The 14,507-nt window shown below is 38.3% G+C and overlaps 1 protein-coding gene and 1 long non-coding RNA gene across 7 annotated transcripts in view; one reads left to right on the top strand and one right to left on the bottom strand.

Annotated features, from left to right (window-relative positions):
- The window catches only part of LOC105152877 (uncharacterized), a 157,976-nt gene that overhangs the window by 50,144 nt on the left and 93,325 nt on the right, over positions 1–14,507 (bottom strand). Inside the window, exon 5 of one of the 3 annotated variants that reach the window (XR_847008.2) lies at positions 4,276–13,000. The exons of the other annotated variants lie outside the window; for them this stretch is intronic. This is a non-coding gene — a long non-coding RNA (uncharacterized LOC105152877). Of the gene's footprint in view, positions 1–4,275; positions 13,001–14,507 lie in introns of those variants that run through there. 3 annotated transcript variants of the gene reach the window in all.
- Positions 1–14,507, top strand: part of zfh2 (Zn finger homeodomain 2) — a 172,995-nt gene that overhangs the window by 110,059 nt on the left and 48,429 nt on the right. The gene's annotated exons all lie outside the window — the stretch shown is intronic.

The following is a 14,507-nucleotide window of genomic DNA, read 5'->3' as shown; positions in this document are numbered from 1 at the left end:
TTCGTTTTATTTTGCATATTTAATACATTTAATATAGGAATTCTCTGACGCGCAATCAATAATGCCAATACAGACGCGTTGCGTTGTCGAAGAAGAGTATCGTCGATTCTTGCAAGAAATATTTCCATATAAAGGCCAATGAGATTTTTATAAAAACGCAATGAAATGTACAACGCTCGAGTATCGCGAACCTCTGAGGAGACTCGCGACATCGTAGCGCTCGTTAAATTTCCTGCCCGATTTCCTTCGTCGTGTTGCCGGATCGTGTTCCGTTTATTCGCGATTTACGCCGTCTATTACCGCAATAATCGAAAGTGTCGATCCACAGACACAGCCATCCGGCCGATCCGAAATCGTCGGCATCGCTGCACGCGAACGCGATCACAAAGGGTATAGGAAAGAAACTGCCCTCTTACCGATCACGTACGAAGATCCGCCCGATCGGACGTGCTACGGACAGACATCTGGATCGCGGTGCAACGTACGGATAATCATAATAGGAGGCGTTTTACGGATAATCCGCGTGCACGCCGAGTGAAGAATGCATCCAGGTATATTCCCGATGGGATTCACGGATACCCTCATGTACGTCCGTGTTGGTACATACAGGTGCGAGCTCGAGCAGAGTGCGGTGGTGCAGTCCGAAAACAACCGCGGCCTTTTGCTTTTCTTTCTTCTTTTTCCGCGTTCACCGCTCGAACGTTCACATTTCTCGGACACATTTCGGGCGGAATCAAAAGCGACTGAAGTAAAAAGGTCGTCAATCCTCGATTTTAAGAAATATTTGCGCTGTGGCCGTGTCTGACGATCATCCACTATTATATTCGGATGTTTGAAATTATAAATCTTGAATGGAATAAATTGAATGACGTTGCTGAGAATTTTTTCATATAGCGTTTTAAATTGATCTTCAATCACAGGAAAAGTAATGTAAGAATTCAAATAGAAAATAGGAAATAATTGAAAAACAGGAAAAATGACACAAATCAAAATATGAATAATTTACAGGGATCTAATTAATATATATAACAAAATTAATATCTACATTCAGAGAAAAAGTCACAGTGAATAGTAAGTAGCAATTGTAAAGAATAACTGTACAAGTTTTATATATAAAATTAGTACATAGTTGAATATATAAGCTATTTTATAGTTATTACTGTATAAAATGGTTTACTAAACTATGTAACTTTATTCATATAAGTAAAACTTGTATAGTTGTCACTTTTAAAGTTGCCATTATACTATGTTCTTCTTTGAACACACATTATTTCTAAACTTGAAACTTGAAACTTGAAACAAGCAATTTGTGAATATCTAACTAGTTAACTTATCGCTCGTTTGCTACAACTTATAAAACAAAGTTTTCTAAAAAATTATTTGGAGTGTTTTAAATCATTAAAATTTTGTAATGTTAATTTTGAAATGTAACTTTCTTTTTTCTTTATATTTCTGTTCTTTTTCTATCAATCAATCCCAAAATGACAAGTGAATTATGGCGTTATGGTAGCAAACAGCGATATGTTTTAATACCATCGTAAATAATTAATTAAAAAAATGCACAATTTTCTTCCCCCTCCCCTCTGGGAATACAATTTTATATTTTTTACTTGCGGGGATGCTCAGTTATGTTCAGAATCTTTTGATAACGCACGAAACGACGACGCATACGAGGACAAAAATGACGTGAAAAGCGAAGTGCATCATCTTGGAGCGTAACGAGAATCGTGAACGTGCAGACAAGGAACACAGATCGCAGAAGCGAACGAGCCAAATAACTCCCGTCGCATCTACATGACATATACGATATATACATATTTACACGTACACATTCGTCTCGGGCAGACGTGCGGCGGGTGCACGTATAAATAATTTTACGTACCGTCGTGTGCGCGTTCGCAACACGCGATTCTCTACGCGCACACATCGTCGCCGATGGAATATCTGAGACGAAGCGTAGAGAAGGAGGAAAGAGGGATATTGCGTAAGGAGAGAGAAAGGGAGAGAAGAGAGGAGACGCGTCTTTACATTTCAAATAAGTCGACTCACTCGTACCCAGGTTTCTTTTTCCCTTCCTCTAGAAGGGGACCCTATCTCCCCGTCCTTATACGTATTCATTATTGGTACGCGCCTGGTTATGCCGCTCGATACGTGCGTACCTGGGCCGAGTCCTCTTATTCGTCATAAATCAGCGCCAGATCGTACGACCGTCCGAGAATTCCTGATTTTGGGCCGTCGCGTTTACGTCCGGGCGCGACGCTCGGCATCGTCGTCGCAATTACGATGTCATTTCGATAACAATTGTAATTCTCTTGTAATTCAAAGGAACAGTCATTCCGCAATTTGCAGAATTAACGAAAAATATTACAGAAGAATTTTTAATGTGAATCACATAAAGTTAAAGTGTGAGCTTGCATATTTCTACTGAATGCAGAAAGAAAGAAATTCTAGAAGAACTTATTGTTCGATTTAAATAGAGAGAAAGATGGGAGAAATTAAAATCTCTTTTTAAATTGAAATTAATATAGAGAGAGTTAAATTAAAATATGCGAAGGTATTATTAATCCTATTGCCATGATATTAAATTAAAATTCTTCACTTTTTTTTCTCTCTCTCTCTCTCTCTCTCTCTTTTCTAAAGCTCGCAGAGTTTAACATTGATGTGCTACGTAATGCTATTACTTCTATGTCGTTTGAAGAGAGAAGATTATTTGAGAACTTTTAGTAAGCACATAGAGGTCCCCCTTTCTATCGTCGCCTTTATGCAACTCGACGGAACAAGGTTGAAGAACCCCGAGAGGAGCTCCGAACGAGTCTAACGAAGCCCAACCCAACTACCGCCGCCAAGGGCTGTCTCGTTATCTTTTACAGATAGGAAGCCCACCCCCTCCGTGCCTCCGCCGCCGCCCTCGTTCGGCTTTCCACGTGGAGGAACGGGCGCCATTATCACGAGAATCCTTATTTATTGGGAATCGATCGTATTCAAATCCCCCCAGGTTCCTGCCTCGGACGAGGACTGACGCAAACTTCTTTTTCCAGTCTATAGAGAATCGTGGACCAGAAAAGGGATTTATCTGGTTCGATGCTATCGTTCGCGACATTGTCGTGCTCCGACAAATCGAAGAAGTCTCTTTAATCGGAAAACTAGGTGATCGCGACAGGAAATTCAGGAAATTGTAAAAATACTTCGTTAATTATAAAAATAATACATATAAATTTAATACATTTTACATGTCTTAAATACGGTCCATCCAAATTTTTATTAATGTAATACAAAATGAATATGTTAGAAAGTAATACAAAGATTCCTGAACAGAACAAACTTTCAACATATACTTCCTAAGGATGTGCAGAGAACATCCTCACGTCCTAATTAAAAACACTCCCAGAATGTCTCTCAGATAAAATTCTGTGTGGATTAAGTAAGAAATTTGCTGTAAAAAAAAAAAAAAAAAACAATCTTACGCAGAATCTCTTCTAGACGAATCTTTTACCACGGAAAGATCGAAGCGTAAAATTTCCCCCGACAAACTTCCCGATAATCACAAGGGTAATTCGTAATTCGAACGATAAGCACTGCGACAGGATGCATCGTTCGATCTTGTTTTTCAATTACGACGCGGATGTACCGACGGCATAAAACAGGATTCAATGTTACTATCCCAAGCGTAAGATACACAAAGTAAGACGGACACCCGTAAAACGCCATAAACAGGCGAGTTTATCTCGTGCAATCGTCACTCTCGAGTTCGTTCAGCGACGCGAAGACGCTTCGAAGTGGCTTTTACACGCGCGAGTGGTGCATCACCTCGCGCAAAAAAAGAGAAAGGAGAGAGACGACGGTCCCGAGTAATGCGGCTATAATTGTGCTTTTTGCCGTCGACGTCGACGTCGACGTCGACGACGACGACGAGCGAGAAAAAGAATTTTCGCCATGCTCGTGAACACCGCGTTAAGCACTCGCTGCGGGACGCAGACTGGTGACTTTCGTCGCGTGCGATTATCCCGTAAATGTCAGAGAGCCGTGGCGGGGGTCGGTAGTGCTTTTACGTGCCGCTTTTACGAGCATCCTCTAGGATGCTCTTCCGAAAAAGGGACGTCTCACTCCGACCCCGCGTGGACACGAAGACGCTTCACGCGATAAGACTCCTGACACGACAACACGTACCCCGTTTCCTAAACTATACGCCCTTTAACGATTCTGTTTTATTGCGAGTGGCCGTATTGGGTTTAGCAGTTACATATTGATCACTCGATTCTACGTTAACACTCAACCATAAAAAATTCAACGCAAACTGTTAACAAGAATGTGAGTTTCCAACATAAATGTATAATCTTTTTTACCGTGTAGTTACGTTATTTTTCAAGTGAGAGAGAGAGAGAGAGAGAGAGCGATATTGAATTTCTGATCTATTCAATACTGCAATGCTATAATATAAGAGAATGAAATCAAACTCAAGCAAGTATCGATAAAGAACGTAATCTTTCGTATTCCTCAGTTGCATCTCGAAACTTTAATTTACGCGATATTTCCACGCTTGTGTGCATGAAGATTCCCGTTAAACGCAAGTCATCTTCAAATCACCGAGGAATCTGCCCAGAAAATATTCCTCAACAGATCCACGCGATACTCCGTATCATCCGCGAGATACTGTGTACTCGCCGTAATGGAAGGTAATGTATCTCGCGATCAATTTCTTACGCGCATTTGCGTTTCGCGCAGCTTCATTGCTATCTTCTCGCGCGAAGATATTATTAAGGAGGGCGGCTCTCGGAGGTGCACGAGGGAGGATAGGATAGGATCGGGGAGGGGGGGGGGATGAGGGGGAGAAAGAAAATTGACTTGAAGAAAAACCCCGGGTTGGAAGGCAGCCGGCTCCGGGGCTCGTGTGTAAACTTTTCTGAATTTCCTTAGGCAAATATTGGCCGGGCTCGCGGGTGCTCGCGCAGGATCGTGCGAGATGGTGACTCTTGGGGGAGCCCTTAGGGCGAAGAAAATGAGATTTTTCTCCGAGACCGAGCTATGGCGCGCTCCGCTCAGGTAGGACGACGAAAGAGGGAAGGAGCTCGAATTTGAAATTAGCTCGTATCGAGGTCGTGCACCACCGCCGTATCGTATTACATGAAAAATATATATGTATGTATATATGTATATTAAGTAGATATGTACATACGCAGGCACATTCGTGTATATGTATTGACGCCGTGCTCATAAAAATATTCCTTGATCGTCGTAGAAAATTCCGGATTCTGCGAAAAGTCACGTAGGAATGAACCATCGCCCTGAATGCATGCGGAACTACTAGGGACAAGGACAATGTATTTTGTAGAAATGAATGCAGGAATCTGCAATCCTAACATTATATTAATTCGTTGTTCATTGTAAATGTTAATAATATGTTATCTTTTTAAGATTGAAATCTCTATAAGGGAAATCAAAGCCATTTAAATATCAAGATGTCATTAGTGTTCAAAATTGCATCAAATATATCATATAATTTAATAAAACATAGGTATAGAGAATTTAAAGACAGATTTGAAATTGAGATATTAGCATAGATAATTGAAAAATTTATGTTACATTTAACATATTTCACATGTTCCAAAATGCATCGTTCAAATTTTTTGTTAATTTCATACAAGATGAAGATGTCAGAAAGTAATACAAGCATCATGTAAAAATAAACATAAAAAATGTAAGACTTGACACAATTTGGAAATATATTTCGTAAATAAAATTAACATTTATCTTAGAGTTTACGTCGTAAAACAACGTAATATAATACTCGTATATTTTGATAATCATCACGTTTAACACAGGTACAAAATGTTTTTTACCGTGTATAATAATTTATGTACTATACCATAATCATATAAACTGTCGTAGTACAATAATATAAAATCATTATTGTTCCAATAAGTTGTAACAAAGAAAAATGCTTGTTACAAATTTTCTAGCGATAAACTTCTTTAAAACAGATTGTGAGAGAACAACGCCGAAAACATCTTTAATATCCTCAATATTCTTCGATTATTGAACGTAGCAGTACGCAGATACTTGGACAATAACCCGTAGGCGAATTCCTCGAGATCTATAAGGGAATCTAGAGATTATAAGCCAGGGAATAGTAGTGGTAGTATTATAGGGCTGAAGGTGGTTCCCGAGGGTGAAGAGGGTTGCCAGTGGCTCGCTGTCGGGGGTGGATGGAACGGCAATCATCCCTACTTGATGAGTTTTTCTTATTTTCCCGGCGGAGTTTTAAAAATGGCCGCTTGGCATGCAAGTCTGCCCGCGACTTGGTCTCTTGGATTTATTTCGATTACTTTTTTTCACCCTCGTAGTACACGAAGCCATCCGTGTCATTCTCCTCGTCCCTGTTCGTATCACGTTCGCACACATTTGCTCGTCAATATCTGAGAATTTTAGACTCCTTGGGCATCTTTGCGGCACTCGAGATTCTTGTGCATTTTCCTCGAAACTCTCATACGGATTTACATTGTTATATACTTTGCTTTCGATATATATTTAAATTAATATTTAACGTATATAAAATAAATTAGTTCTTATACTCTTTTCCATTCTTTCAACAAATATTATTTATTAATTGAAAGTGGAAAAGTGACTTCTCATTTAAGATTTTTATACTCTCTTTAACAGTTGTCTTTATATTATTCTTCAATTAAGTTACTTCGACAGTCTCATTGATCTTCTTTGATCTAATGTGAATCTCTCTTCAGCTTTGATTAACTAGACTAGCTATGCAGGCAGACGAAACGTTCATACATCTGTGAGCGATGTTGTAGCGAGTCTAACGGATAGGATATAACAGGATCCGTGTGTCCAGCAATCATCGAGTATTGAGCGAAAGATTACATTAGTAATAAAGCCATTGATATTTTATAGAGCAGGGTTGCTGTACCACTGCGCACACGTACGTATCATGACCTCACGGACCTGCTCCCAGGAGATCTCAATCAAGGCGAAAAATAATTTTTATCCCAACCCACGTCAGCCCACTTCAATAATTTTCGCCGACTCTGATCAAGCTCTCTCGCGCGCGATCAATGAACATTTACACGTACAAAAGCCATATTTCTTTCATATATCTTTCACATCTGTATCTGCACAATTTGAAAATTTGTGTCAAGTTCAACACATTTCACATGTCAAACAGTTCCATTCAAATTTTTGTATTAATTTAACATGATATGAATATATATGTTAGCAAGTAATGCAAATATGACGCAAAAAATTAACACAAAAAATGTAACACACAGTTTGCAAGCAAATCTTAGAATTTACATTTTTAAATATATTATTTTGGTATTAATTGTTCATTTATTCATAAACTGTGTTATTTCTCGTGAAAAAATGTTTTACAGTTTCAAGAATCGATTTTAACATAAATACAAAATGTTTTCTACCACATATATTTCGTACTGCATTGAAATCGACCGTCGCATAAAGAAAAAACTTTCTTATTTGAATTAACATTGATTTCAATTCGATAACACGACGTTGGATAATCTTGAACGCATGCCTCAGCACAAGAGATACTTTATAGCTCTATCGGAAAGACGGAGATCGAAAGTTGCATCCGATCGTCATCGATACTTCTCGTCGCAATCGAATTTAAAGGAAAAGACCGATCGGTGCGAGCACTCTTTTCCGCTCGCAGCGAACCTGTTTTTTTCCCCGCATCGTCGTCGTCGTCGTCGTCGTCGTCGTCGTCGTGGTCGTCGTCTCGAGGGTGCCTTGAGATCATTAGGTAGGAAATCGCATTGGATGGAGAAAGAAGGGGCTCGATGAGACGATCGCGCGGCGGGAATGAATTTTTTGAAGGATCGTCGTTTTCACGAACGGTAGATAGAAGGGACGAGAATGAGAGAGAGACTCTTGATCGCGGCAACCTGAGATCTCGCTATTTCACCTCCTCCTCTCTTTCTCTATCTCACCTCCTTCTCTGGCTTTCTCCCTCATCGTTTCGTCACACCTCCGCACCTTCTTTGTTTCAGCCGCTTCGCCCTCGGTTTTTCATATGGCTTTTTGCCCGCGCGTTTCGCCACTTAACTCCGGTAGTGTCGCGTCATCGCCGTGGCTGTCCAACAGAGCCACTAAAGACTTGATGCGGAGATATTGGTGGTATGCGAGAAAGACGTCTGATCCATCTCCACCTTTGATCCGTTCCCCCCCCCCCTCTCCACTCACTTTTCTTGTTAAATCTTTTCTTCCTCGGAAGACTAAATATCGTGAAGACTTTGCGATGCAACAACAAGGGTTAATCAGCTGAAGATATCGAGTTAAATTATTTATATTCGTATTGTTCATTAACGTAAAATTTCCCTTTGCGTGAGAATCAATCCATAAAAGATAAAGGGTTATAATTGAAAAGTTTTCAAAAATCAAAGTCCATTTTTGTAAATCTGAATTATGGCGCCAAATTATTCTCTATCAGTAGCATTGTGAACAATTTTGTTCTGGCAAGAATTAAATAGAAAATGGAAAGTTTAGCATTTGCAAAGAATGTTTTTGTTAAGAGCAATTTTTCGGAATTGTTCTGGTTTTCCATAAAAACCCGTTAATCTTCAAATTCCAATTATTGTTTTGCAATAGATTGACTTTTGCATGCAGCTTAAACTCTCAAAGCTCTTCGGAAAAATTTCGAAATGCTACGCTTAATGTGTACTTGCCAATCATGAAGCTATCATGAACCATACTTTTCATTCACAATAATTGCCGTTATCGCAATTAGATTGCCATGAGTTATTGCACAGTGTACATGATGAGAACGAATTACATCCGCGAGTTTCCGAGATTACACCGTGACTAACGTATTGGAATCTAATTTTGCCTTAATAGAAATAGTAGAACCGTTAAGAGAAACTTAAGAACTAATTGACAACAATGTACCTATATTATCGAGGCAGCGAGGCATTGCTGCCTTAACGTTCGTTTCATTCCTCTTTTATTCCCCTTCTCTTTTTTTATATCAAGTTGAAAGTTTGAAAAAAACTGTTTTTTATAAATGCAAAAAGCGCGGATTTCTCCCTCGGGAATTTTTTGTCAGAGAAATGTCCAACGAAAATAAAATCAACCGTAAACTTTCCTGTCTCTTCCACGACTACTGTTCCATCCTCGTGTTTTAACAAGACGAGACAAAGAATAACGATGGGATACCGAGAGCGCGGGACAATTAACTTAAAATGCATTGGCCTGATTGAGAAAAGGTTCGTCCGGGCGTCGGACCGTCTGTCTGTGAGCATGTCTGACAACGTCGAGCATAGGCCGTCTGAATGGGCTTGGAATGCGCCGCTGCTCCCTCCCCCCCTTTACTTCCCCGGCCTCTCTTCTCACCCTAAACATACCGCCAATGTATTCCCTTTATACGCAAACACGTATACCTGGTCCCTCACCCACGCCATATATAGGATTCCCCATCCAGTGATGGATACGAACAAGGCATGAACACACCGACTGTTTTCGAAAAACATCGATATTCGTCGTCACCGCGGTTTTGCATGGCTTGTCGAATCTTTAATGTTCGAATATATACCGCCCTGTACAAAGAAATAGTTTCACTAATTCGAGAAAATTATTCTGTGGATTAATCAGAGCATCGACCGCGGATAGTTTCGAAAATCATGAACCGCCGATTATGCCCGCGAATACGCCGGTATGATTTATTAATTCAATGAAGAACCATTTCCTGCACGCGAGTCGCTCGTTCTGTTAACTTCATTAACCGTCGGTCTACGCCATGCGAGAATAAAAAGCGTGTTCAGGCAGTATACGAACGATGTCATTCATTCTGTATCTCTATTAAGACGTTATTAGGGTGATCGTTTAGTACATGTAATTTGTCCTTCCTTGAAAGTGAAATATGTATCACAAAAAATATCTTACCAAGTTTGGAATCTTATTATTATTTCACAAGCAAATATAAATAAATTGATAGTAGAGAAATATTTCTCTCAAATATCACAGTTTAATAATTCTAACAACTTTGAGACGTTAATAATTTAATAATCCCTACCGAAAGATCAAGTCACGTTTTTTAGAATCCTTTAGAAAGTTTTATTTAACTCTTCGGTCATGCGGGGCACAATACTACTACCTACACACATACACACACACACACACACAACAGTCTTATAAATCTATTCTTTCGCCATGAAATGTATAATGAGATTTCTTGAAAAAATAAAAAGAGATTAATTTTAATTCAAACAGAAAATTTATAAAAATTATTCTCGTAATGATGGTACGTCGGAAGGAACATGAATGCATTTAAGAAATACTTCTTCATTATGATACAATCTCCCGCTGCCGATAATGCGGCAAAAGAAGCATGGACTCCGAACCCGCGCAAAAAGATCCTATTGAAAATCAGGGTTACGCGATTATGTGCTCGCCGATCCAGAACCCCCAACCTCTTCCAATTATCCCGAAACTATTGTCCTTCCGCCTTGCGTTCCTCGGTCAATATCTTCCCTTTCATGCTTGGTTCCTCGCGAAAGGAGCACAAAGGAGCGGGTTCCTTCATGGCAGAGCTACGACGCACTGATTAAAAATTATCACCCACCGACTACAAAGGGGGCACTTGCCCGCCACTCGCTGTCTCCTTCCTCCTCTAGCCAGTTCACCTCCTCTACCATCCCCCTCCTCAGCCTCCTTTTCTTTTTCCTTTCTCGCCGACACTTCGTTTTCTTATTTATTTCGCCCTGGTCTCCAGGAAAGCTAAACAAGCCACGGCCATCGAGCTTGCGGCCGAAAAAACTTGGCACACGAATTAAAAGTTACAGCCCTTCTCTTTTCTACGAATGAGAGTTTCGGTTTCTAGTTCGCAATAAGTTCATGGAAATGAAGAAAAAAAAAGAGAGCGCTTTTCTAAACAAATATTCTCGGCATATGCAAAGTATGGCAATATATCAATCTTTGCTGGAATACACGGCAAAATTCGTACACTTAGCTTTAACTAAATTACCATATCGCTCCTTTATTTCAAATTGACAATGAAAAATATTAAGTTTTTTAGAAAAGGAGAGAAAATATTTTTCAACTTAACAAAAAATTATTGACTAATTAAATAATATCGCCAAAAAATATATTTTTAACATGGTTAAACATTTCTATTTCACAACTTTAACGAAACCATTTTAAAAAAATATCATTCTTTTGAATTGTGATGATTTTAACGATTTTTTTAAAAACTTTTTTACGAAGTGAAGCTCGTTTATTTTTGATGATTTATATTATTTATAGGATGTTTATATATCTAACTCATTTATGATAATAACTCAAAAATAACATTTCTTGAGTCACTTTTGAAGTAAAGAAGCGATATTATTTTTATTTCCACGAATGTTACTTCAATATATAATAATGCTAAGTACATAAAACATTTTAAAGTGCACAGATTTAAAAATAATTTTATTGAATTATCAAAATTATTATGTAGGATGTTCAAACATAATGAGTAATCTTGCAAAAAATTTGATACCCTAGTAAGACACTAGTTTGAGTGTCCTACATAATTATTTTGATAATCTAACAAAGTTTTTTTCAGATCTATATCTAGCTAAATTTTTAAATATCTCAGCAAAATTGTTCTTTCCATGTATGTAATAATCAAGCTAACTGCCTGAAATGTTACACAGTTAAATACTGTCAAATATAGGAAAGTAGTTCCCTACATTATCTTCATTTATAATTTTTGATAAGTTGAATGAAATTATGATGCATTACATTAAATACTTTTTGTCATTTAAGTTTCATTGAGGGCAAACAATTACGTAAATTCAAAGGTCCATTATGTTTCGCGAGTGCAACGGGACTTGGGCGATTTTAACGATGCCATTTGGCAAAGAATCCTGCGTTCTCTTTTCTCGACGGGGAGGATGGAGTACCACTGGATTGACAGAATTCTAGACCGTGATTCTTCACTTTCGCGGGACGATAATAAACGCGCCTTTCAATCATTATTTAATTCCCTCGCAACCGGCATTTAATGTGCGGTTTCGTCATAATGGCATGTTAATCGCCACAGGAGAGAAAACCGCTACCGCTGCCTCCGTACGGACTGCCCCGGCTCCTCGATCCTCAGGATCGATCCTTCCTTTCTGACGTACACACGAATACGCCCATCGGCATTCACGAGCGTCGGTCACGAAAGGGGCCGTGACTCGCGACGTGATTCGCACGTATCGTTGCCCTCACGATAATCCCAATGCCAGTGAACTTTCAATCCCGGAGGAGCTCCGGGCTAACTGGCGCTGAATTCCCGCCATCACCCAGTCATTGCCATCCGCTTGCTAACTGGCGCATCGTCGTTAAAAAATGTTGAGCTTGCATTGACGGTCACGATCGTACGACGAGCAAATATTTATGAGACAGTTAAGATCGGAAACGTATCCTGATAGGAAAAAAAAAATACTTATCATTCGAGAACATTTAATACGAATAAGTAAAAAAACGGCTGTTTTTTGGTCAAAATGGATGTTGGTATCTAACTATATTTTTGCGTGAATCTTGCTATTTTTACAGTTCAAGTAAAATGCACGCCGTTATTTATCTTAAAACACAATTCTAAAGCTGTATAAGCAAAACAATTTAGCAATACTGATGCTAATGAGTATCTTAAAATGCTATAAAAAATTTAAGAATTACACTAAGAATTACACTTAACTTATTAAATTAAATTCTCTAATTTATTAGTACCATGGTATACCTTTATGCAGAAAGAAAATGAGTTTTATTAGGTGATTACGTAATTATGTAATTGGAGCTACGGTCAGTCGCAGTCATTTTAACTCGCGTGTAATTTCTAAAATTTCGAATGCACCGCGTGAAAGAAGTCGCCAGTCAGTCGGCATAGAATTATACCAAGGCATTGAAATGAGTTCTGAGAATCCGGGTAGAGGACTTCACTGTCTTATAGGTGCCGTCCTGGAGTCCACGAAATTGATGGCTCGTCCTAGCCCAGTCCATTGTGTCTAATTTGCTAATTTTAGACAGAGGTCATTATAAAGAATATCGTCCGAATTCATCGTAGATCGCGAAAAGAGTCGTTTTATATATCCAACTAAACCTTTGAAATACAATCGCGTTTCTCGAGCAGACACCGGAATAATGAGATTTACATAAATAACAAATCGCAAAAAAGTTGGCACGTTTTAAAAAAATTGGATATCATATGTAATTTCTTCATCAGGATTATCATTATCGATTCAAAACATGAATTATTAATAATGTAGACCCGGTGGATCATCAAAGGCTCTCAACGGACTCTCAGCCAGTATATGTTTTAAAACCGTAATTTTTTACCCGGTACATTTCAATCTCGGCATTTAAAGCAATACTACACAATAAATCTAAAGGGATAACGCTTGCACGTGCGTCTCGCTGAATCAACATAAAGAAGCGTGACGACGACTCGTCTGATATTACTTGTTACATTGCATTGTCGTAATTTTAATAACTATCCAATGGATACGATCAAATGTATTTCCAGTGCGTCACAATAGACACTAGATCCTAAAGAATTTAACTCTAAAGAGAAAGGTATTCATGCCATGTTCCAATAAGAGAATTAAACAGGGTAGCGCATGATCACAAAGAAAATATATATCACATAGAAAAATATATACTGTGTTAAAATATTAATTACTTGTCTCAAGTATTTCAAAAGTCCGAAAATCTATCATAAATCCATCAACCTTATTCGAAATAAATTCTGAATAATATCCTAGTAATATTAATATTTTAATCAAGACTATTAAATTAAAACAATTTTAATTTACTTATTATATAAAGTTGTTTCATCGGTGAAATTTTATAATATTCTTCAAAAGAAAGTAAATTCTTGTTTTGAATACATTACAAAAATATTCTTTGTTAAAGGCCGTTACTTAAAAAAAAAGTAAACCGAGTAATTACTTTTCTTAACAATAGAACGATTTTTCTATGTGTATCATTTAATTTATATATAAAACACATACATTTTTAACGAAATTGGTACAGAACTAATACATAATTAATTCTATTTTCCAAAATTTGAAAATTGGATAATTAAATTACATTTTATGCGCTATCCTGAAATATAAAGTAACGGATATTAAGCTATTCCCATCCTCTGGATTCTTTCGCGCGTTGCTTAAAAATGATATTCTCTGTTTAAATCTTGGTGATAGTTCCAAGCACGTCACTGAATTTCGATATAAGGTGGAGAACGCATGATTTGACAGTGCATGAGTCTGCCACCCGACCGCACTATAAAAACCTTATCGGCGATCTTCCTGCGGTTCGAGTGGGGACGCTTAATATTAATGTCTCCTCTCTCGCGGAGGTATCCCTGCATTCGAGCATACCGGGTGTTCCGGGAGAGAATCGCAATTTATTCCTGGCGCTTTTACGTGATATTGATTTCTGATTTACAATTCGTCAGAATTATCTGAACAAAATGATTTGATATTACCTTTGTTTCGATTTGCACAATAAAAAAATAAGAC

The sequence above is a fragment of the Acromyrmex echinatior genome, chromosome 10 (assembly GCF_024713525.1).
Source record: "Acromyrmex echinatior isolate Ae372 chromosome 10, ASM2471352v2, whole genome shotgun sequence".
Taxonomy (NCBI): domain Eukaryota; kingdom Metazoa; phylum Arthropoda; class Insecta; order Hymenoptera; family Formicidae; genus Acromyrmex; species Acromyrmex echinatior.
This window is presented reverse-complemented; position numbering and strand designations above follow the sequence as displayed.